This window comes from Peromyscus californicus, unplaced genomic scaffold (genome assembly GCF_007827085.1).
Source record: "Peromyscus californicus insignis strain IS unplaced genomic scaffold, ASM782708v3 Scaffold_5__1_contigs__length_169319896, whole genome shotgun sequence".
In the NCBI taxonomy this organism is placed as follows: Eukaryota; Metazoa; Chordata; class Mammalia; order Rodentia; family Cricetidae; genus Peromyscus; species Peromyscus californicus.
This window is the reverse complement of record NW_026294573.1, coordinates 140082044-140106909: the sequence shown is the minus strand read 5'-3', so window position 1 is coordinate 140106909 and position 24866 is coordinate 140082044. Positions and strand designations below refer to the sequence as shown.

General features: G+C 43.2%; 2 long non-coding RNA genes across 2 annotated transcripts in view; one reads left to right on the top strand and one right to left on the bottom strand.

Moving 5' to 3' along the window:
- LOC128096942 (uncharacterized) overlaps positions 1-24866 on the bottom strand; it is a 267925-nt gene that overhangs the window by 221676 nt on the left and 21383 nt on the right. The window lies entirely within an intron of this gene.
- Positions 22144-23002, top strand: LOC128096943 (uncharacterized). Its single transcript, XR_008213775.1, has 2 exons — positions 22144-22493; positions 22774-23002. It is a non-coding gene; the product is annotated as an uncharacterized LOC128096943 (long non-coding RNA).

Here is a 24866-nt window from a genome sequence, read left to right as displayed (position 1 = left end):
AGGGATTTGAAATAACACAAATAATCTTCTCTGGTTTTGTTACATGATTGCGAAAATGTTCCTTTTACTTTTACTTCCAATGAGCTGTTTATGAAGAGTTACCTCAAGACATTACAGGAAATCAAAAGTTCTTGAGTTGGAGAGTCAGAGAAAGTAATGGAAGCATGACACTACTATATCGCATATAAGCAAAACTTTGTCAAAAATTTAAAAACTAATAAAAGTTTTCACAAGAGAAAAAGGAAAATGATAAATATGCATAGGAAACATCAGAGCTATTTCCTTCTTAGTTTGTGGGTAGTGGCTCCCCTGCTGATAAAGGGTCAATGACCCACCAGTTGATAACCTTGTGATATCTGTCCTAAATTTAGAAGATGGACAGCCCTGGAGCACTTAGCAGACATAGGGCTTAGGGGCACACATCCAGGACAATCTTAAATGGCCCAGTCATGATTGCTTCTGGAAAACACTGCAGCTGTATCTGCCAAGCTGCTGTGTTCACCACCCAAATGACCACTGCCACAAGCCCCGCAGGTCCCAGAGACAAGAAGAGAGAGGGCATGGGACATAGTAGTCTTCTCAAAGTCACATTCTAAAGGTGTGCCTTCATTGCCATCTTGGCAGACACTGGAAACACCGGGGCCTTGTTGTGATCGCTTGTGCCATCAGCTCTACAAGTCTTTCTTGGGGTAGATGTGGCCCTTCCTTTGTGTTAGTGTACATCCTAATTCCCAACTGAAACTCTGTTGAACATCCTGAGGTTAATACAGTCTAATAAATATCCCAAGAAGCATGCTTGGCACAAATATTTTCCCCTGACAGTTTTAAGATTAAATCTCCCTTGTTGTTGGAGGAGGCTATGCACAGGGAACAAAATGTGTGGTTCCTTCATCAGCATGTCTCTGAAGCATGACAGAGTGGCAGTCTTTCCTATGAGAGAATGAACCCCTGGAAAGAGTCACTGAGGTGCTAGAAATAGAGGTCCATGTGGGACACCATGGATATTTCACTTTCTGATAAGTAAGGCTCTACGGAACTGGCACATTCTCAAACATGGGACATGATCTCAAACCAAGTTCCCAATGGGCTTTCTTTTCTTTCTCATTCTGGCAATCTAGAGGCTGAACACACCCCAAGAGGTTATGCTGTCTGAAGCATTTTGCTGCTGAGATTAAGAGGTGTGGAGTCTGCCTCCCCTCACAGACTCTTCTGTCTTCGGAGGAAGTATGGGAACTTTGTGAAGTGCCTGGCTTTTGCCTTGTCTTTCTCCACTGACAAAAATAAACCCACAGCATCAAACAGCAAAAGTGGGGTCTATGAGACACATGCAGCAGCTATGAATGCATGCAAATTCCCTTCTAGTGTGCACAGTGCCTGATGCTGCACCTGGCTTGTGATGCATCACCCTCTAGCAGTTCTACAGGGTAGGTATGTATTTGTCTCCACTGTACACATGGGGAAACTGAGTATCTAATGGGTTAAGCACTTGTCTAAGGTGGCTGAGCCAGTCTATGCATGGAGCAATGGTTCTCAGTCAGGTCAGAGTTTGTCCCAGGAGAAATTGGGCAATGGGCGGACATATGGAACACCATGGAAGGGGAGGTAGAACCTGTATCCAGAACATACAAGCTCGAGATCCTGCAACACACTGTGAAATAGACAAAACACCCACACAGCAAACACCCATCCACCTTTACATTCCAGGGGCACTGAGACTGAGAAATTTCATTGTAAGAATTATATGGTCATTGTCCATACTGAGATGGCACTTGTGACATCTAGATGATGTCTGTCATGAGTCTGTTCTGCAAAGAAAGGGAAAGAAGGAACTTAGTCATTTGGTATGATTTGGCAAGATCTGCCTGAAACCATCTTTGACAAGAAGTCTAGTAAACAATGGGAACCCGATCCTAATGCAGTGATCACATTGCTGAAACCATCCAGGACATGTACGAATGGGTTCTGAAGGATAGAGTCGGACAAGAAGTGATCCTTCCAGTACAACCCATTACTGACTCCAAACTCCAGGTGATGGACCAAATCATCAAAGGTAAAAGCCAAAGCACCACCTGGCTGTGCAGAGAGTCCTACCCACACATGCACACAAGCAGTAAGTGGACAAGGAAGGTCACAAACATACTGTCCTCCCAACTTAAAGTAGATATCGTAACGAATGGGCCCACCACAAGCCAGTCCTTCCCTCCTTGATGTTTCCTCAAAGTTCAGCCCAGGCTCTTATCATGTGTGGAAAGTTTAAAGGGGCAGAAGTAACTGTACAAGGAGAGATAGCAAGACTTAGCACAACCTTTACCTCCTTATACCTGGCCTGGGTCTGCTCAGCTGAGCTTTTTCAAAGGAGGACGATTATCCAGGTGTTGTGGGATAATCTTTTTTATACACTGTGAAAATGTGTCTCTGTTTTACCTCACCAGTCTAAGACATCCTGTGATTGGTTTAATAAAGAGCTCAATAATCAATAGCTGGGTAGGAGAGGATAGGCGGGACTTCCAGGCAGAGATAGGAACCCTGGGAAAGAATCGGAGAACCAGAGATTTGCCAGTGAGATGAAGCAGAAGTCAGATAGACAGTATGGAGAAGAGGTAACAAGCCACATGGCAGAACACAGATTAATATAAATTGGTTAATTTAGGTTTTAAGAGCTGCTAGAGATGTCTTTCCGTATGCTGTGAATGTGTTGCTCTGACTGATTGACAAATAAAACACTGATTGGCCGGTAGCCAGGCAGGAAGTATAGTATAGGTCGGATAATCAGAGAGGAGAATTCTGGAAGGGGAAGGCTGAGTCAGGAGACGCTGCCAGCCACCATCATAAGAAGTAAGATGTAAAGTACAGGTAAGCCACAAACCATGTGGAAACTTATAGATTAATAGTAATGGGTTAATTTAAGATATAAGAACCGTTAGCAAGAAGCTTGCCACAGCCATACAGTTTATAAGTAACATAAGTCTCTGTGTGTTTACGTAGGTCTGAGTGGCTGCAGGCACCGGTGGGACTGGAGAAATTTCCAACTACAAAGAGCTAAGCTAAGGCCAAACTTTCATAATTAGTAAGAAGTCTCCATGTCATTATTTGGGAGCTGGCAATCCAAAGAAAGACCTGTTACACCCAGGACTGACCCTGCTTCAGGAACCTGGTGAACACTTACTTCCTTTATTCCCCATCTTGTCCCACATTTGTTCTTTTTGAAAGAGAGGGTAGGTCAAGAAAACTAAATGTGAATCTTCTGCATGATCAGGGTGTCCCCATGCCCAGGGTCCATGGAAGTCTTATGATGGTGGGGATGGTTCCCTGTAAAGTAGATGTTATTTCTCATGCTGCTTTTCTACATTCCCCTTACATCTGAGACCCTTAATACAATTCCCTGACAAGTAACACATAGACATCAGAAAGTGAGGAGAGGAGAGAAAGTGCCACCATGAGCAGACAAAAAGAAAACCAACTGGCCTGAAATTCCTCTGAACTTCTATAGAAAACGCTCTCCCTTTCCCTAGAAATGTTATATTCCAATCACCTTCCTGCCTGGCTAACCTAAGTGTTTACAATGTCCCAGAAGTAGCTCCTGCCTGGAGAGATAGTAAAACATCTCACCCTAACTTGACCAGTTCCATCCACATTGAGCCCCACCTTTTCCAGGACCCAGGTTGGCAAATTCCATCAGGTCTTTCCTAAGTCATATAGCTGTGTTAATGTCATAAAACGCAGCCTTACACAGCAAGAGAGTCATAAATGTGGAATGGGTAGGCTTGAATGGAAGCCTAGCTCTGCTACCTAGAAGGTGGTATACTGGGCAATTAGTTCACTTTACAACATTCCATTGTCTCATTAAAACTAGGAGAGTATTGTAATTCTGGCTGTCTGGGCAGCACCACAGGCTGGATGTTAGAATCAAATTCAATAAAACTTCAAAAGGGCTGTAGGAACAGTTGATTCATAAGTCATCCCTTAACCTCCTCACACATCAGCTCCTGAGTCATAATGTCCCTCCTTGATTCAGCTTCCTGGCATTTTCTCTGTAGAGGTGACTGAGAGTCATGATGCCATCTATATTCCTAATGTCCATTAAACAATAGAAGGCCTGGGCCTCTGTGCTGGTCTCAGTAGGAAACACTGGGACTCTTCACCCCAAATGTCTACCTCAGTCCTCTGCCTAACATGCAGGTCATCTTGAGGAACTGTGAGTTAGACAGATCGGGAGAGAGGCCATGACTAGGTAATAAAGATGGGGAACCGCCAAGATGCCTGGCTTCTTCCTCGTCCTCTTGACCTGAGACAAAAGCCTGTTGTTAGCGTAAAACAAGGGCCTTGTAGTGTTTTTCTCCTGCCTGCTGAAGAACTGGCTCCAGGGGCTGGATCAGGACCTCTTATGCCACAGTGTGGGTCAATCAACCATCATCTCAAGACCCCCGGAATGCAGCACGCAGTGTGGTGAAGTGAGGAGAAGCCCCAGGTTCTGTTCAATACCAGCTACAGTCTGAGGCCAGTCCAGCCTCCACTTGCTTCAGCCCTGCAAATGCCCTGGCGCAGAGCGGGCATCTGGCCGGTAACAGACATTTGTTGATGAGCTGCCTGGCTGTGGAAAGGGATGATCAGCTGAGGGTGAGAACCTGTCGAAATGGCATCTGCAAAGCCTGATGGGAAAAGAGGAGAACAATTATTCTTTTCATCATGAGCCAAGCGGATCACTCCAAAGCAGGGGAATTACTGGCTGCAGCTTCCCCCTGCCCCTGCTCAGCATCTCTTGTTCTTCTTACACTGCTGCTTCTCTTCTGGAGAAGGCAAATGCCTTTCCTGCTACAGTAGTTGTGAAGGGAATGGAGACTCGCTCCAGTTCATCAGCTGTCTTCTAGGATGTGTTTGGTCTTTACAAAACAAATTCATCTAAGTACTAAAAGGTTTTAGAATTAAATTTGTCACACAGAAACCCAGATCAGTTTCAAGGAAGGTTGGTAAAGGACATGTCACCCTTTTGCCATTTCCACCCTGAGACAATCCATGTGTGGCTTTCTATTGTGATTTGTGTGTCAAAAGGAGAGGAGCACACACCAGCTGCCTCCCCCTTACATCATGTGCAATTCCTTCTCCAAACACAGCCCCTGACACACCATGCTGCACTGCGCTGTTACTCTTAGTCACTCTCCCACTGACACTGTCTCTTCAGGGAAGCACAGATCTCTCCCTTCCCTAACTACAGTGAGGCTGGGACCAGCTGCCACAGGGATGTGACTGAGAAAGGCCTGCTGGGTGAGAGTGCAGGGCAGTGGCTTCCTCTCACACACTGAGATTCTACTCATCCTCATGGGGCAGGGGAGGGGCAAACAATACCTGCCTTGGTTGTAAGAGATCATTCCTACTTTGGCCTCCCCTCCGTCTTCCTCACTGGCCAGAAGCAGGTCAGAGGCTTTCAAACCTTGCCATTCTGTGCTTCAACAGTGTCTAAAGGTTCCTACTGCTGGATTGACCCTCTCCAGAACGGTCATTCCACATCATATACCTCCCTCTCCTCTTCCCATGATAGCACCTGGCTGGCAGGGACTTGGGAGCTTAGGAGAAACTATTCTCAGGTTTATGGGCCAGTGGCCATAACATGACTTACTATCTGGGTCCCTGCTGACCTCTCTAGGCAGTAGAGGCCTCTCTGCCCAGGCCCTGACCACCTCTGCTTTTGAGCCTTGCACCTGGGTGCCACAGATCCAGACTCACTTCTGTCAGCCTTAACGTTCTCCCCAGCTCCTGGCATGGCTTTGTGCTGACCACCACTGTGCTAGAGGTCAGAAACAATGGACATGGGCATTTCCATATCTTGTATCCATATTGCAGAAAGGAATCCACATGTCTGTTAATATCTTAGCAATCATACACTATTGGTGGTTCTTTTGTTCTAAGTTAACCCCTTACTGAGCCAGGTATAGCTAAGAAAGGACAAGGTTGATTGATACCCACAGATATTGGCTTAACTTTTCAAGAAGTGTCTGAGCCCAAATATCCACAAATGAGGGAAGGGTGCCAAGAGATGAGGACAGAAGCACAGCCATAGCAGGCCTCAGAACTATGACTGACACCTGGAAAAGAGGCAAGACTGAGTGCCAGAATGACTCTCATGTGGCTGCAGGATGCAGCTGCTGGGGTCTGTAGAGCAGCACATTCTCACCCCACCTGACACCAGCTTATTTCCCATATCTGGTCCTAGAACAGAGTAGATGCACACAGCTGCCTCACTTCCCTTTCACCCCACAATATGTGGGGCAGAGGAGATGCTTAACCTATTCTGCATTCATCCACTTTCCCTACACTGCACTCATCCATCCCTAAGGTATGTTCTGTCTCCTCTCCTGGAATCAAAATGACTAACGTTGCACATGAGAAATGGAGCTTGCAAATAAGAGAAATGCCAAGTGTATCCTTTGACACTTGAATGCTTCTACCAAGAACAGTTATCATAGTCATTGTTAAAAGAAAAGGGAAACATGACTATTGAACTTAGATCATCAAATCAAGAAAGAAATGGTGGGGGCATCCTGGTGGGGACAGTGCACAGGAACCAGAAGTTCCAAAGTCCATGAAAGTATTTTGGACTTTGTGCAGATGAGAAGAATGAAAAGCTGCACGTTTGAATAACTCTTCTTGTGTCCAAGCTCTTCCCTTGTGTGTATGTGTGTGTGTTGTGGAGGGGGGTGGAGTTAACACCAGGAAGTCCGTGAACTAAATGATTAGTAAAGTCAGGTATAATAGTAGCCCAAATATACAGAGGTAATTCAGCCTCGCTACAGTTCATACACAGAATGACCCACCAAGTAAACAGATGCAACGGGGAGATTGGGTCTTTAGGGTCTCCAGACAATGAGGTAATTGCATGAGCTTTCCATGATTGTGCTGAAATAGTAACCCAAGCCTCAGCATAATGGTTTTAAAGATGAAGCCTTTAGCAGATGATTAAATCATGAGCAAAATGCTTACTTCCCTGTTTCTCTCCTGCATACAGGAAGAAGACACTCACCTGCAAACTGTTAAGAGATCTTCTGCCAGAAATCTCAGACTCCCACCCTCCAAAATAAGGTGAAATAAATTTCTCTTGTTTGAGAAAAGAAGATGATTCAGTGAGTAAAGAGCTTGTTGAAAGTAGGACCCTGAGAGGGATGCATGGATCACCTTGGGGAAGGGAAATACCTGAGAACTCCATGAGTAAAGGGAGGGGGGCAATAGAGGGGATGAGAACATGAGGGAACAAGATAGTCAAGCTGGGGGAGGAACGGAGTGGGAGAGCAATGAAAGAGCTATCTTGATAGAGGGAGCCATAATGAGGTTAGAGAGAAACCTGGTGCTAGGGAAATTCCCAGGAATCCACAAGGATGACCCCAGATTAGATTATTAGCAATAGTGGAGAACGTGCCTGAACTGGCTTACCCCAGTAATCAGATTGGTGAATATCATAACTGTCATCATAGAGCCTTCATCCAGTAACTGATGGAAGCAGATGCAGAGATTCACAGCCAAGCATCAGGCCAAGCTCTGGGAATCTAGTTGAAGAGAGAGAAGAGGGATTATATGATCAGGGGGTTCAAGATCATGATGGGCACATCTACAGAGACAACTGAACCAAGCTCATAGGAACTCATGAACTTTCAATCAACAGCTGTGGAACATGCATGGGACCAGACTGGGCCCTCTGCATACAGAACACAGTTGTGTAGCTTGGTCTGTTTGAGGGGGTCCCTGGCAGTGGGATCAGGATCTATCCCTGGTACATGAGCTGGCTTTTTGGAGCCCATTACCTATGGCAAGACACCTTGCTCAGCTTAGATGAAAGTGGGAGGGGCTTGGACTTGCCTCAACTAAATATACCAGGCTTTGCTGACTCTTCATGGGAGCCCTTACCCTTTTGGAGGAGGGGATGGGGGGATTGGGTCGGGGGGAAGGCTGGAGGGGAGCGGAAGGAGAGATGAGTGGGGGATCTGTGGTTGATATACAAAATGAATTTTAAAAATCTCTTAAATTAAAAAAAAAAAGAGTTTGTTGAGCAAACATGAAGACCTGAGTTCAATCTACAGAACCTATGTAAAAGTCAAGTGCAGTAGCAGGAAGTTCTGTAATCCCAGAATTCCTGTGGTCTCTCTCTCTCTCTCTCTCTCTCTCTCTCTCTCTCTCTCTCTCTCACTCACTCACTCACACACACACACACACACACACACACACACACACACACACACACACACATTTTAAAAATCTGTTCTTTTTCTAGCTGCAGAAATTTGTTGTATCAGACTATATAGTCTGTCCTAGTTAGGGTTACTATTGCTGTGATGAAACAGCAAGGTAGTCTTTTCCTCCACAAGTTGCTTTGGTCATGATATTGACCTAACTGAGTCACACATAAATATAGGCACATCCAGGAATATTTCCATGCCATATTGATTTATTAACTCAACTAATCCTTAATAAAGATGAACAGGGTGGTCCAGAGAATGATGAGACAGAAGGATTTCCACAAGTTTTAGGCCAACGTGGGCTGCATAGTGAGTTAGGGGACAGCTTGAGATACAAAGTGTGACCATCTTAATACATAAACATATAAAAGATGCATTGTACACTGGGTATTGTGAGAAGTCAGCACAGGAAAGGAAATAAGACAACAACAGCTCTCTGGGGATCAGAGAGCTCACATTCCAGGACCAGAAGGGAGGCCACGAATAGCAAAAAGTGGGATAAAGAAAGAGGGGACTACATGGGAAGATGCACATTCCAAAGATATCTGGCAGTCCCCGACATGATTTAAATCATGAAGCAACCATCTGCTCCAGGCAATAAGCTTCTCCTGTTATTCTAGTTAAGGCAAGAGTCGCTTGCAAAAGGATGCAAGTTAAGTGGTGTGCATCTACCTGACTCTCCCAGCCCATTCCAGCCCTCTACCTCCCAGTCACTGATTGTGCAACTCGGCTACTTTGTATCCCAAAAACAAGCATGTGTGCTCACCCAAGGGCTTCTCATCAGCCAAGAGCTCATATTTTCCTTACTATTATTTAGATGCAATTCTTGTCTTTCCTTCCTCTTTCCAGTTCCCTCCTCCCTATACTCCTTCCCAGAGCAGAGGGAATTAGAGCAGCAAGAACAAATTCTCCATTATCATGATTCTAGCGAAGAGTTTTCTAATGATGCACAAGACTCCATATTACAAAACATTTATTTATACAGTGGGAAGGAGAAATGTGCTGCACGAAACACCTGGGAAGTGCCTCTGTGTGTATAGTTTGAGGTAGCTCAGTTCTATCCAGTGAATATTTTATAATAATGTATTGCACACAAAAATTAGATCTTCTTGTCAATTCATCACTTTCTCTGTCCTAACCACCCTTGACTCCCGACCATTAGTTCTAAACAGGCAAACCTCTCAAGACCTCATTCCTCATTCATCTACCAGACAAATATTTTCTCAGCCTTAATACACAGAAGGAACTGAGTGGATTCTAAAATGTGTTTCTCTATGCTTTTCAGCCACTTTTTCTTAGGTATCCATATTTGAAACAGAATGAACATGCATTAAAAAGGGATTTATTAGATTGGCTTATATAATGTGGTCTAGGTAGTTCAACAATTACTGTCACCAGAGAACCTGAGAGCCTGGTAATTCAGTCCATAAGACTGGATTTCTCAGCACTCCAAATCTGGGGCTGAAGGCCTGGAAGACTCCTGGAGAGCCACTAGTCTTCTGTCAATGTTGGAATCTCAAAGCTAAGTACTAATTTCAGCAAAGTAATACAGCAGAAGCAGAAACAAATTAGATGAATGTGTCAGCAAGAGTGAAAGCTAGCGGGCAAAAGCAAAGGTTCCTTATTCCATCTTCTGTGGGGGCTACCACCAAAGATACCATTCACATGGAGTGTAGAATTCCCCACTTCAAATAACAGGACCGAGAAAATCCCTCACAGGTGTAGCTAGAGTTTTCCTGCCTGGCCCACAGTCAGGACAAATCTCTCTCACCCGCCAGTCCCACAGCCGCTCAGACCCAACCAAGTAAACACAGAGACTTATATTGCTTACAAACTGTATGGCCGTGGCAGACTTCTTGCTAACTGTTCTTACATCTTAAATTAATCCATTTCTATAAATCTATACCTTGCCTCGTGGCTCGTGGCTTACCAGCATCTTCACATGCTGTTTGTCATGGCAGCGACTGGCAGTGTCTCTGACTCAGCCTTCCACTTCCCAGAATTCTTCTCCTCCTTGTCCCGCCTATACTTCCTCCTGCCTGACTACTGGCCAATCAGTGTTTTATTTACTAACCAATCAGAGCAACACATTTGCCATACAGAACATCCCACAGCACACAGGAGTCCCCAGTTACTTCCTCTTAGTTGGTTCCAGATCCAGTCGATTTGACAACCAAGATTAGCCATGATTCTGAATCTGTGGTCTGTCTTTTATATCTCCAATCTGTCCCTCAGTCCTTGGGAGCTGATGCCATTCTGACACTGAAGAGTTGGTCCACTCTCCTCTCCTATGTATCACAGGTACATCTTGTGGCCTTGGCAGGATTGCTGTGTCAATGGGCTCTCTTCCCTCCATCCCTCCTGTTGCCCTGACATACAAAATCATTTCTTCCTCAACCCACAGTATAGATGTTCTTTACTGAAAGGTAAAAACTTGAATAAACTAAGACCCAGAAAGCAGGCAATGTATTGATTAGTCTGTTTGCTGTGGTCATTTGAACATAACCCACACAGCAGAGGCCCTGCTCCTGCCTGCTCTGTCAGTTAGGTTATATGGTAACAATTCCTGTGTGGTTTGCCTCTATTCCCGAGACACTTTGGCTTAACACACTCTAAGTGTGAGCCCATACAAGACCCTTTCAGAAAGTAACTGGGCATTTTTTAAGCAAGCCAATGGTGACATTGATTTGTACTTTTTAAGTAGTCAATGCATATTCACCCTGTCATTTTCCAGCATCACTGTCCTGGCAAGTAAAGATGTCAGGTTCCACTTGGGACTGTGAAAACATATACCCTGTAACATGTCTCTAACTTGAAAAAACAGAAAGTCTTCCAAACTTTCATCTAGTTCTGTGGATTGTCAAGAATTTACATCTTTATTTGACTCATAGCAGGGAGATGATGTATGCTTTTAGAGAATTTCACACATGAACAAATGTATCATTCCTGCCCCTTCCCTCCCCTTCCAGATCCCCCCATGTTCCACCACCTCTCTCCCTGATTCATGATCTTCTCTTCTTTAATATAATTTTAATTTATCCTTTGTGGAACAATCAAAAGACATCAATTTGACTAATGTCATATCTTTAAAAAAATGTCTTATGATGATCTGTTTTAGCTTTTGAGGCTGTACAATTGCCCAGTCATTAAGTGACTAAAAGATACCAAGACAATAGGAACAACAGCATGTGAGAAAGCAGTGTAGGCCTTTACTTTTAGATAAACTTAACTGTTTATTCTTTAATAAAATATTTTTATTAATTCTTATACAGGCATACAACGTATTTGATGATATTCACTACAATCCCTCCTTTTAATTACTTTTGGATCCACCTTTCATGTACCCCAGGCACCTCTCAAACTCATATCCTCTTGACAGAGACAGACAAACAGACAGACAGACACTCTAATTCTCTTGCCATATATCTATGGGCATGGTGTCATGCACTGGAGCATAGTTAACTTCTCAGGGGCCACACACTTAAAGAAAACAGACTACCCCCCTCAGAGCAACCACCAATAGTTTCTCAGCTATGGGCAGGGGCTCATTAGCCCTTCTTCCTCCATGATGATTGGCTTGATGAAAGCAGCAGTCCTATCAATACTTAGAAGTCTGCATTTCACCCTGGTCCTCCCTGAACCTTGGCTTTTATAATCTTCCCACCCTCTGTCCTGTGGAGTTCCCCAAGTCTTGGGAGGATGGGACAAGATACTAATGCCCCATTTATGGCTGAGCACTCCACAGAAACTTATTCTCTGCACTTTGATCAGTTGTGAGTTTCTGTGTTAACTGCTATTCCCTATACAAAGAAGCTTTTCTGATGATGACTGAGAGCTGTGGTGATCTATGGATATAGAGACACATATTTAGAGGCAAAGTTTGATACTCTGTTCATTTAGCAAAATAATGGTAGGTTAACACCTAGGGTTCAGGAGCTTTCCAACCATGGGGAGATTTACAGTATCAGGCATGAGTTTCTTTCTGTAGAGCAAGTCCTAAATAAATCAGAAAGCAGTTGGTTAGCCCCATAACGCCCGTCCCCCTATTGTACCTATGGGCCTATCTTGCAAGAAGATCATTTTTGTAGCTCACAATTTTAACAGCTGGGTAAGACTATTGATGATTTTTCTCCACCAGCAACTTACGTAGCACTTTCTGGTATTATGAAGGCTAGCTAGTGGGGGCCGGGGAGCTTTGAAATTACTATGAGCTTGATTTCTCCTTGCCTGGAGACCAATATAGGCAGGGTCTTCAGCAATAATCTTCAGCATCAGGTTCTGGTTGGAAGCCAAGAGCAATAGCAATAGCCTGAATTGTTTTGGCAGGCTCCAGGATGCCCCTAACCAACAATGCAAGGGAAGTATCTTACATCTGGTACTGGGCTTTTTATTTGGCAACTTGTGCCTTCTAAAAGGAGCATTTTTGCATGTGTAAAGTAATTCCAACTAAATGTGTATGCGTGTGTGTGTGTGTGTGTGTGTGTGTGTGTGTGTGTGTGTGTGTGTGTTAACACAGTAGGTTTCCAAATGGCTCTTTCAAACATCCTTAGTGTTAGTTATCCATCTTCTACACCCCTTAGACCGTACTATCCCATCCCTCTCCCAACCTAAACTCTAAGTAATAAATAGAAAAGGCACAACTAACTACATTTGCCAAGCACAGTAATTACAATAGTTTTTTCAGGATTATAGGCAAAAAGTAAATCTCTTTATTAAAACTTACACTGAGTAAAGACCTTTAATCTTCATTTTTCTTGACCCTAGTTTGTACAACTTTCCAGTTCACTACTGGAAACCATCGAGTTTTTAGGAATCTTGCCAGTAAGTTGTTCACCTACCAGTCTGATGCTCAAGCATTCTCCATAGCACTGGGTGTCTGTATGCAGACTCCTCTGGCATCCATCACTTCCCATGATGGGGAGCTCATTTTCTTCCTCAGCAGCTTATTCTGTATTTATGGCTTTGTGCCTCAGAGTCACCTCATAAATACTTTACCTATTTTGCAAACACTGTAAATTATACACCAACCTATATCATTTTTCTTAAAGCAGTGAGATGCCACCCAAATTTAGGCATTATTCAAGCAAGAATCATTATAGTTTTATGGATGAGAAAATTAGGTTTAAATAATGACATCTGGAGGCTGGATAGAGTAGGCTAGTCTATAAAATGCCTGCTATGCAAGTATGTGGACCTGAGTTACATCATGAAACCCAGGAAAAAGCAGGCATGTTGGTACATGCTTGCAACACCAATGCTAAGGAAATGGCTGGACAGATCCCTGGGGCTCATATGCCAGTCAGCCTAGCCTGTGCAGCAAGTGCTAGGCCTCATGAGAAACTGCCTCAAAAACAAGAGGACTAACTCCTGAGGACTGACACCCATGGCTGACCTTTGGCCACACACACACAACATGAATATACACATATGCACAAATATAAATGGCAATTGATACTCTAAGTCCTCCAACTAATGAATAACACAGTTGAAATCAGAACTCAAACCTATTCAATAGCAGGTCTTTCCCAGACAAGGAGACCTAACTTCTTAATAAGGCAATCTAGTCATGAGAACCATCCATGGAGAACTGATCAGAAGACCTCACATGTACTAAAAATGAAAAGATATTTAAGTTTCCCATAAAAATGAAAATGCTGCATGTAGCCTATGTATGTCCATTGGTGCACTTTAAGTCTCCTTTAGATTACTTTGATACCTTACACAATGTAAGAAGAATGTAAGTAATTGTTATTCTATAGTTTGAAGAATATATTGACAAGGAAAAAGTCTGTGCATGTTCAGTACAGACACAGCTTCTCTTTCTCAAATATTTTCAATCCACGGTAGGTAAAAAACAAAACAAAACAACAACAAGAAAAAACATGGATGTGAAGGACTAACAGCTAACACAAAAAATTAGTAAACCTGACACAGTCCATGTGGGCTTTCCCCAAGTTCTGTTACAAAAGGTGGAAACTATAAAGACTGAACTCCAGCATCTTGTTTCTGGGAAGAATTAAGTTGAAATTTTTAGCAGTCAATTGAATAAAACAGGACAGTAGACTTAGCTTGATTGAAAATTTTGTGCAGGACCAATGGCTGGTGACCTGTTCTCAAAGGAGACTCCTGGATCCTGTAGGAATGATGCTTGCCTTGAAAAGGAGCTCAGAGAAAACAGCCTGATTGCATTAGCACTTTCAGATCTTCATAGCTGACAGCCTGAACTAAGCTACACTTCATTCTCTAATTTTATTGCATTTAGAACTAGGTATTGTTGCTTTAAATGTACACATGCATTTCAATTTGCATACCAACCATCACCATAGCCTCTTTTAATCATGAACAACCTTGAAATAAAGTTACAAATGAAAGTTTAGCAATTTCTAAGTTATAGCTTTGCCCACGGTGATTCTGGAAATTTCCCTTTAAGAAAATTCATGGTTAATTATCAAATCACTTTAAATTGGCAGGATTTTTCAGTGACACTATATTATTTTATGTCTCATATATCAGCAGGTGCTCACATTACTCAGAGTTTTTGAGTCATAGGAATGTTAATTATAATAGCTTTAATTATTTCTCTGCAACAATAAAAAAAATGGACCTTAAAGAATACCAGTAAGGATTAATGTTTGGCATATGAATAAAAATGAGTAGCATTTTTTCTTTAAATCTGTTGCATTAAATTATATAATTAGACACAAAACTTTTAGATGTAATTTGTTTTTGTAATTGTGTTCTAAGAGGTATAATTTTTAATTATATATAAAGAGTTCAATGTTCGTTCCTTGAATTTTTAAGCTGTAATTTTTCTTTTCTACCTGGAGCTCTTTTATTCAGGCTTACTTCTCTTTTGACACAGATTACTTGAATTACTAACTCAACAATAGATCATAGCTTCCTCAATTTAACTCAATTTAGTAAGATGAAAAGTACCTGGCTTTGGAAATACAGCATAACTCTGAAGATAAAAGTAATAATAGCTTCCTGTGATTGTTCCTTCTTTCTTTCCTTCTTCAAGCAAAGATCACCTGCCTCTGCCATCTGAAACAATTACATTGGTACTCTGTGATGGTTGCCAACTTTGTGCTCTCCCAGAGAAAAGTCCACCCACACATCTTCGCCCTACCCCAAACACTAGCATAGCCATGCTACAGGTATGGCAGCTGTTCCCTGGGCTACATTGTAGCTTTCTGTCTTGACTACTAGGATTGTATTGGCTTGTTCATAGAGTTCAGTTCACATCACAATGATGTGCATGAAAATCTGTTTGTAACAGCAAATCACAGTTTCTAGTAGGAATCCCTGCCAGGAGTCATTAAGATCTGCAGACATCTTGGGAAGAATGGGCAATAACAACAACAATAATAATGGCAATGTGACTGTTACAATAACTGACAAGGGATTGTGTAAGTGAACAACCAATGACTGGTCCAACCTGAGATGCATATCACCAGAGTGAGCCCACCTCTGACACTGCCTGGAGTGCCAGGACCCAAAGGTTGGACAGCCCAGAGATCTAGAATAGAACCAAACACAATTGGAGGAAAGAAATGTCAATGTAATGATGCCTAACAATATTCTGTTATACTCATAAATTGGTGACTACCCCAATTGTCATCAGAGAGCCTTCATCCAGTAAGTGATGGAAACAGATGCAACAACTCACAGACAAACATTAGGCCAAGCTCTGGGAATCCCGATGAAGAGAATGAGAAAGGATAGTAGAAACCAGAGGAGTCAAGGACATCACAAGAAAATCCACAGAATCAACTAACCCAGGCTCATTGAAACTCATTGAGTCTGAGCCAACAACCAGGGAACCTGCACGGGACCTACCTAGGCCCCCTACATATATGTGATGTGACAGCTGTGTAGCTTGGTCTACTTGTGAGACTCCTAACAGTGGGATCAGGGGCTGTCCCTAGTGCTTTGGCTGGCATTTGGGAACCTATTCCTCCTACTGGGTCGCCTTGCCCAGCCTTAATACAGGTGAGATACTAATCCTACTGCAACTTGGTAAGCTGTGCTTTGTTGATATCCACAGTAGGCCTGGCCCTTTCTGAACAGAAACAGAGGAAGAGTGGATTTGGGGGGTGGGAGGGAATAGGAGGAGAGTGTGGAGGGAAAACTGTGGTTGGGAAGTAAAATAAAAAAATCTAATTAAAAACTAATAGTAACTGACCCAGGAAAGGAAAGGTAAATGGCTGAGTGAGTAAAGTGTTTGCCCACTAACATGAAGACCCCAGCTCAGATCCCTAGCAGTCACATAAAAAGAAGATAGTGGAGCCAGCAGGATAGTGCAGCAGGCAGAGACATTTGCCACAATGCCTGATGATCCACATGATGGAAAGGGAATCAACTCCCAAAAGATGTCCTCTGACCTCCACATGCACACTATGACATGGGGAAAGCTACACACATGCACCCGAATAAATAAGTAAATAAAAGTTTAAAAATTCAAAAACTTGGCATGATGGCTTCTCCCTGCAATCTTGGGGTGAGATAGGATCCCTAGGCTTGCTGGCAGCTACTCTAGACCATCAGTGAGCTCCAGGCTCAGTGAGAGACACTGCCTCAAAAAAAATTAAGAGAACGAAAGACACCCAACATTGACCTCTGGTCTCTATGTGCATCTGCACCCACAATTGTACACAAGCACACAGCCACCTCTATCAAAAAATGTCTGCAAGGACTGAGGCCCGGGGTCCCCAATGGATCCAAGAGCACAGGTGGGCTCCTCCACATCTCCTTTTCTCAAACTTGAGCTGCCTCGCCTTTCTCCTGACTACCATAATTATTACGTTTCAAGAAGATCTGCCAATTTATAAAATTGTTAATGCAGAAATAACATCAATCTTCTATCATCTATTTAAAGCAGTTGAAAACTTGGAAAAAATGTGGAAAGGTTAAAAAGGCTTAGGAATAGCATTTGTGGTTACTTAGAATCACACCTCACCCCCTTTTATAATCATACCCCTAAGCAGCCGCAGCTTTTGCAGGTGGAAACCATGCAGTATATAAGGGGGAGGTCTACTCATCTCTACAGCACTTTGTATACCCTACTTAAGGAGGTTGAAAGAAACCTTGAAATATGAGGAAGTAAGCTAAGTAAGTCATAGGAGACACATGAAAAGAAACCTATTCAGTCATTACCGATCACACTGAAGTGTAACTATGTGGAAGGCTATTCACCATGAATTCCATAGAAAAACACAGTAACAACAGTGTGCAGGCAGATGCTTCTGCTAAGCCAAGGGAAGCTGCCTCCTGGACTGTACACACCTTCTCCTTCCCTCCACACTCCTCAGGCAGCCCCTGTAGCCTCCCAGTCACCACAGCCAACCTTCCAAGTGCTGCTTTCCACAAGGGGAAGGGAGGAGCAAAGAATGCCTTTTCACCTTCGCTTCCTCGGCCTGTTGATTGCCTACTACCTGGGCATGCTGACCAGTGCCATGAGGGGGAATGGTTACCTCCAGGCAAGAAGCTTCCTCCTAGCAAAGACTGTGAGCCAAATGAAGGACTCACTCACTCTCTGAGCAGAAGTGGGAAGGTTTGCAGAACGCAGATACTGAGAAGGGAGAGCTCCTCCAAGTCAGGAAGCTGACAGGAACATTTCCCACCTGATCACTGCCCTGAAGCGAGGAGATCAGTTGTCAAGGGAGGAGACACCTGCACCAGGAACCTAGAAGGCCCAGCAAGAATTCACCGTGTGGAAGGGGTGGAAGGAAAATCCACGGAGCACGCAAGCGCACAGCCCAGCCGACAGTGGGAACAGGACGTAGAGTGAAACTGAAGCATAAGATGTGGGTGGCCATGTGTCTCCATTGTAACGCATCTACACTTCCAGAACACCAGTAGAGCGCTCGCCCTCCAGAGTGGAGGTGCAGTGTCTTTTTCATCAGTGTTTTCTTTGCACAACAGTGTAGTATTTTGATGTTTTTTGTGTCAGTTATTATTAGCATTTACTAGTTGTGCAAAACAATGGGTCTCATTATGACATTTTCGTACAGGTATATCATGTACTTTGCTCATATCCCCCTCCTCGTTACCCCCTTTTGTTTCTCCTCCCCATGACAGCTAATATTTTTTATCTTCCAGAAGTGACCCTTTAACATACATGTTGTGTGCATGCCTCTGTGTGTGTGCACGCACACAAACATGCACGTGCACAGATGGGGTTTTCACATGAATGTGTGTGCACTGTAGGCATGTGCATTTGCATGTCGTTCCTCAGAAGTTCTCTGCCTTGTTTTTTGATACAGGGCTTCTCGTTGACCAGGGCTTGTGAGTAGACTAGGCCAGCTGGACAGCAAGCCCCAGGGAACTGCCTGAGTTTGCACCTCCATGGTTCGCTTTCTGTGTGGATGCTGGAGATCAAATCTGGTCCTCAGATTTGCACAGCAGGCACTGTTCCAACTTTGTTATCTCTCCAGCCCCGGCATGTCTTTTTTTTTTTTTTTTTTTTTTTTTTTTTTTTTTTGACTTAGCACAGATTACGGTCCATTCCATCCCTTTCCTGAAAATAACATCACTTCATTATTTATGGCAAAACAGAACTGCAATGGTGTTTTCATTTGCTTGAACTCAGGAGCAAGCTGAGTGAGGCTTAATGTAAAGATTTGTGTGACATGCCAGATCTGAACATAATTCTCATCATACTTAGGGTGGAAGGAGCCTGTGAGGAAGGCTTCAGAAAGCAGGATGAAGGAGGTACCTGAAGGGCATCTGAGTGTTGGGAACATCAGAGAACAGCTACCGTAGTAAGGGGTGGATCTGATGATTTCCCAGGTTTCAGATACTCATGCCATAGAGACAGCTGGTCCCATTAGTCTCAACTACTCAGGAAGCTGAGGTGGGAGTGGGAGGATTCCTGGGGCCAGAAGTGAAAGTCCACTTTAACAACAACAAGTAAACACAAAGGTATTTATGCCACAGAATCAAAAGTTCCGGAAATTAGGGTACTTCTAAAATGTTGAATTCAAAACTAAGCCATGAAAACTGGGTAGATGCAAGGCATCCACCATGAAGGCAACAGAAAGGCAGGTGTATTTTAAGCTGGAAGGGACTAAGCTAAATTTTAGATTCGCCTAAATGAATTTTGATGTCTAGATCTTCCATAGAAAACAGTCCGGAAGTAACTAAAGTCTGGACACTACAGAGTTGGTCTATGTGTCTGTAGAAGTTGAAGAGCAGTCAGGATCTGACCAGAGTGAGGCACAGAGATCAGTGAAGGAGGTGGGCAGGGCAGGCAAACGCTGCGCAAAGGTGGCTGTGGAGGGACCTCCTTGGGCCTCTGGGGACATCAGCAGAAGGTGCTGTAATGAGCAGCCAGGACCTTCCACTACCCAGCTGCCCACTGGTAGCATCTGACTTTGCTGTCTTCCACCTCCCTGCCTCCACAAACCCAGGTTCTGACAGAGTCACAGAAATGACTACAGCTCCCCGCACAGAACAGCCAAGGTAAGGCAAATCTGTCAGGTAAGCAAACAGCAAAACAAAAAAGTGTCAACCCTTCAGGTCAGCTGCCTTGCCTGTGCCTCATCTTCCTTAAATGTTCTAATACCTGCTCAAGGAGCTGAGATCCCACACAGAAATCTCATCCTGGGCAACAGCTCCTTCTGCGGTTTCCTTTTGATCAGGCAGGTATGGTTCATTCCGGTTCCAGGACAAGAGTTTCTGATAAAGAAGCATTTTGAAGACCGACTGCTTGGCCCAGCACTCCTAGTTTTCAACCAGGCATCTCTGCCCTTCTGCCTCTTTTCTTTTTAATCCATATGGACAAAAAGATGGTGTGATCAAAAGTAACTTGTACCGTGTTTCTAGAATCATAAGCACACTTATTTTATATAAACAATAGGATTCTAAAATAAGTTTCCACAGATTCATTCTAAGTCTGAGCACAAATTTCTCTTTTACATATTAAGTGATGTTTTCTAAGATTTCAGTATTTTAACCATAATATTGGCAAAGTAACTTCACATTCCAGTAACGACAGCTTAAGAGACAGAGCAAGAATTCTGTTACTTCTGCAAAGCAAAAAGCCTTTCTGAATAACCATGTTTGTCATGCTTTGAAATCGAAGGCAACCTGTCTGAATCTTTACCAGAAGATTAAAATGCCGTCTTATTTTGGAAATTATTCAGAGCTATAAAGCAATAGTAGAGCAAAATGGCTTCTCTATAATCAAATCCATTCAACTGACAGACTTTTGGAGGAAGATTACAGGCCTCCAAACATTCGTGAGTGCCTGCAACATGTTATTCTGTATTTCACAGCTATTTTTAAGGTGAGTCCATTTTCATGAGCTTGAGTGGACATGGGGAAACAAGCAAAAGCCTTCAGAGGGATGCATGGATTTTTATTATCAGTCACATATTAATGCATGCTTTGTTTTTGACTGAAAAGCAGCTCTAAGAGAAAAAAACAAGTAACAGTAGAAAAATCAGTGCTCTATTTAGCAGCCTAGGGCATGCTACTTACCCATATCTAACATCAAGTTAAAGAGGGCTTGGGGTCAATTAGTTCTCACAGCAACAAGCTTCGCAAAGAAAAGTAAGACAGCTTAAAAGCAGCAAGTTCTTTGTTGATGAACCAAACCAGGCCATTCTCAGAGTGAAAGGGGCTCCAACAGCTCTGGAGCCAGTGTTCCCTCTACCTATTTCAAGAGTGAGTGTGCTCTGGTTCTTTCCCCAGCTGGGTCCTTACCCTTCGCAATCAAATGCACCTGTTCAGACAAGCCTTCCCAAATCACTTCAACTACATTAAATCTGAATCCAGTTCTCTCTTCCAGAATCCTCTTTCATGTCCTACTTTGAGGTTGAAACAACTCACACTAATGTATCTGGAAATGTGGCCCATAGAAGTAACCAACCAGATCCCATGATGGCATTCATGGCTTTACCAGAGCTAGGGGAAGTGGCTGAGACACCTCTGGCTCTCTGTATGACGTCCTCTGACATGTATTGCTGCAACACGAGGCTGACACTATGTTCTTGGGCTTCCAGGCCTCCAGAACCATGGGCTAAATAAGTCTTTGTTACTCACAAAGTACTCAGGGATATGCAGTTGTAACAAGATAAGATGAACTAAGAAACACCCTCCATGTCTGTTTCTTACCAATCACTAGAATTCATTCTGCTGTTTTCTAGCATATCACTATCTTCTCCAGTAAAACAGAAGCTAACAGGCTTTGGAGGTGGCTCAGTTGGAAAAGTGCCATGTAAGCATGAAGACCTGATTTCAATTTCCAGAACCCATGTAAAAAAAGTTGGGCTTGGTCACACATGCTCTGCGTGGAGGTGGAGACAAGCAGATCCTCAGGGTTCCTTAGGCACCCAGCCTATGCTACTTGGCAAGCTCTAGGCCAGTGAGAGACCATATCTCCCAAACCAAGGGAGATGATGCCTAAGGAATGACACCCATTGCTGTCTTCTGGCCTGTACACACACGTGCACACACACACACACACACACACACACACACACACACACACACACACATACACACACACACACACACAAACACATATGGACATATGCTCAGGGCTGGGGAGGAGGTTGTATCTCAGATGGGAGCTATCTAGGGCTCAGTATTAAGTACCTACATGCCTAACATAAAATTAAATTTCACCAAAGTATAATTATTAGAAATGTACATTTTCATGTGTTTTACCAAAATGATAACGCCTTTTTTTTGTTTGTTGGTTTTCGTGTTTTTTGGAGACAGAGTTTTTCTGTGTATTTCTGGCTGTCCAGGAACTCACTCTGTAGACCAGACTGGCCTAGAACTCTGTCTGCCTCTACCTCCAGAGTGCAGAGAGTAAAAGAATGTGCCACCACACCCAGCTGATAATGCCTTTTTTTTTTTTTTTTTTTTTTTTTTTTTACTTAGCTGCAATTCCTGGTGGTCCTACTCCTGCCTGAGGCCATCTCCTCTCATTATAAGTGAAGTTATTTGACAGAAAATGTTTTTCCAGAAGACAAGAAACTTTTGGTAAAGGCCTCCCATAAAGTGGTCAGTGATTAGACCCAAAATAACAGGGGAGGCTCAGGAAAGCACCGTAAGCACGTGACTGAAACTAGTTTATTCCACTTTGTAGGAGCTTCCTTGTGTCAGATCCAGCTGCTGCTGTGCTCTTCCCTCAATCTAGTGACATCCGGTTTCCTATACCTCAGCCTCACAGCCTTAGAAAGGATGCCAGGTGCTGCAGCCTGGGTGCTGCATCAAAACTCCTGTGAAGATTGAACTCCCACAACGAGATACTAAAAGGTGAGTGAGACTAGGAGGAACCCTTCGAAGACCTGATAGTCTGGATGCCTCTGCTGTCATGAATGGATCAACCCACTCACAGATTGGTGGATTAGTAAATTAATGAGTTATCTCAAGAGTGGGTGTGTGGCAAAAGCCAGTGTGGCTGTCACCTCCTGCTCTGTGATGTCTTGAGCCCCTCAGGAAGTTACAGAGTCTCCACCGTTGAAAAGACTTTACCAAATGTGGCTTCCCCACTTCCAGAGTTTGCGCTTCACAAGGCTTTCTTTTTGTTTCCCAGGCCTGGGTATTTATTCATCTACAAGAGAAAATAGACTGAGAGGCATGACTTCTACAATCACATCCTCCAGGCAGGGAGAAATTATTCACAGCAACGCGGTGAAACAGTAGCGATTCTAAATCTGACAGCACATGGAAAGGCACACGAACACCGAGCTCATCACAATGGCAGTCTATGAAGCTTGACGGGTGTGTGGGAGAGCTGGTGAGCAATGCTGAAATCCCTTCAGGTATTTGTAGACCTTCTAAAGTTAAAAGCTAAAATTATCATTAAAAATAAAAAAAAATATTTTTAACCCAACATAAATTAACAATGTACCTATTTCAATTGCTCTTGGGCCGATTTTGGAAAATAGCTAAATAACTTGAGATTTGGGCATAAATTTACTATTTCAAGTATTATGGTATTTTGTGCTTCATTTTTCAGTTACAGGGTCTTTTTTTTTAATGTTACTAGCTGATTGCCAAAGCCTGAAGTCTCCCATTTTATACTCCAAACTGGCTTTCTGGGTGGGAACGGTGTCCAATATTTGCCTGTTGGTCTATTTGTATGTCTTATACCTTAAAAACAAGACGACACAAGAAAGAATGGGGTTGTTGATATTATAGGAAATCCATTTTGCACATCTTAGAGAAATTGTCTAAAATATCCTATAAGACGTTGCTGCATTTGAAGGGCAGTTCCTTTAGAATATGCTTTGTACATAGAAAAATCAACCAGAGAGTAAGATTACAAAAATTCAAGCCATTTCACAAAAGCTTCCACTGAACAAGGAAAGTAGAAAAACTGGGAGAGGTGGGGCTCCAAGCTGAGGACAAAGAATGGGCTACCTGTCAGAAGAGAAGGGGCAACACTTATTTGTTTGTTTATATTGGCCTGTTTTGTTTTCAGGGTGAAGTAAAACATTACTGTACTATGCAGGCTACTCCCCGGCTCAGCTCAAGAGACCTTCCTGTTTCAGCTTCCTTCCTGCAGTTGGGATTACAGGCAGAGCACACATCACCACACCAGAGACAATGACAGAATTGAAAATGAAATTATCAGTGTCAACAGGAAATCAACAATTTGCTTCATTGTCATTACTGAGGCAGAATCAACAATGAACCTTGTCTTGTCTCCTACCTCTGAATACTCCGTATGGCTTAGGTTAAACAAAGGCAGGCCCATGTTGACCTGAAAGGAAGTTCTGCTTCAGCCCTCAGATTCACAGAGGCTCCAGCCAGCCTAGCCCCCAGACAGCAGCCCCCATCCGCTCCCAACTGCCTCCAAAGCACACTGTGGGCTTCTGGAGAATGCATGGTTAAATGTGTCTCGGATCCTAGCAACACAGAGAGCTTGTGACCACTGTGGGTTTAGAAATAAGTTTCTCCAAATTCTCAAAACTTACAATATGGGGCTGGAGCAATGGCTCATCCATTAAGAGCATTTGTTGCTATTACAGAAAATCTGGCATCAGTTCACATTACTCCATGGTGGTTTCCAACCATCTAGCACTTCAATTCCAGGAGATCCAATGCTCTCTTCCGACCTCCTCAGGTACCAAGAATACACATAGAGCGCATAAATTTAATCACTTAAAACACTTGTACGAATAAAATAAAATAAATCTAAAAGCAAAACAGGATACTTAACTTATCCTTAGAAGACATTGTTTTCAGTTTGTTGATGTACCATTAATGTCCCATGTCTCAACTTTCAGTGAGGCAACGTTTTACTTTTAAAAATGTGTGTATCTTGACTCATAAAGAATGCCTATTCCCTCCGGGCAGCGGTGGCACATGCCTTTAATCCCAGCACTCGGGAGGCAGAACCAGGCAGATCTCTGTGAGTTCAAGGTCAGCGTGGTCTACAGAGCGAGATCCAGGACAGGCACCAAAACTACACAGAGAAACCCTGTCTTGAAAAAACAAACAAACAAAAAAAAATGTGTATTCCCAAAATGATAATTCAGGCCAGAACTGTATACAACATACCATAAATGGATGCCTTAGATGTTCTCAAGTACAAAGTTAGCTTATTAATTACTCTGACATTACCTGGGCATAGTTTTGCATTTGCTTAATTAGCTAAAAATAAGACAATATATATATATA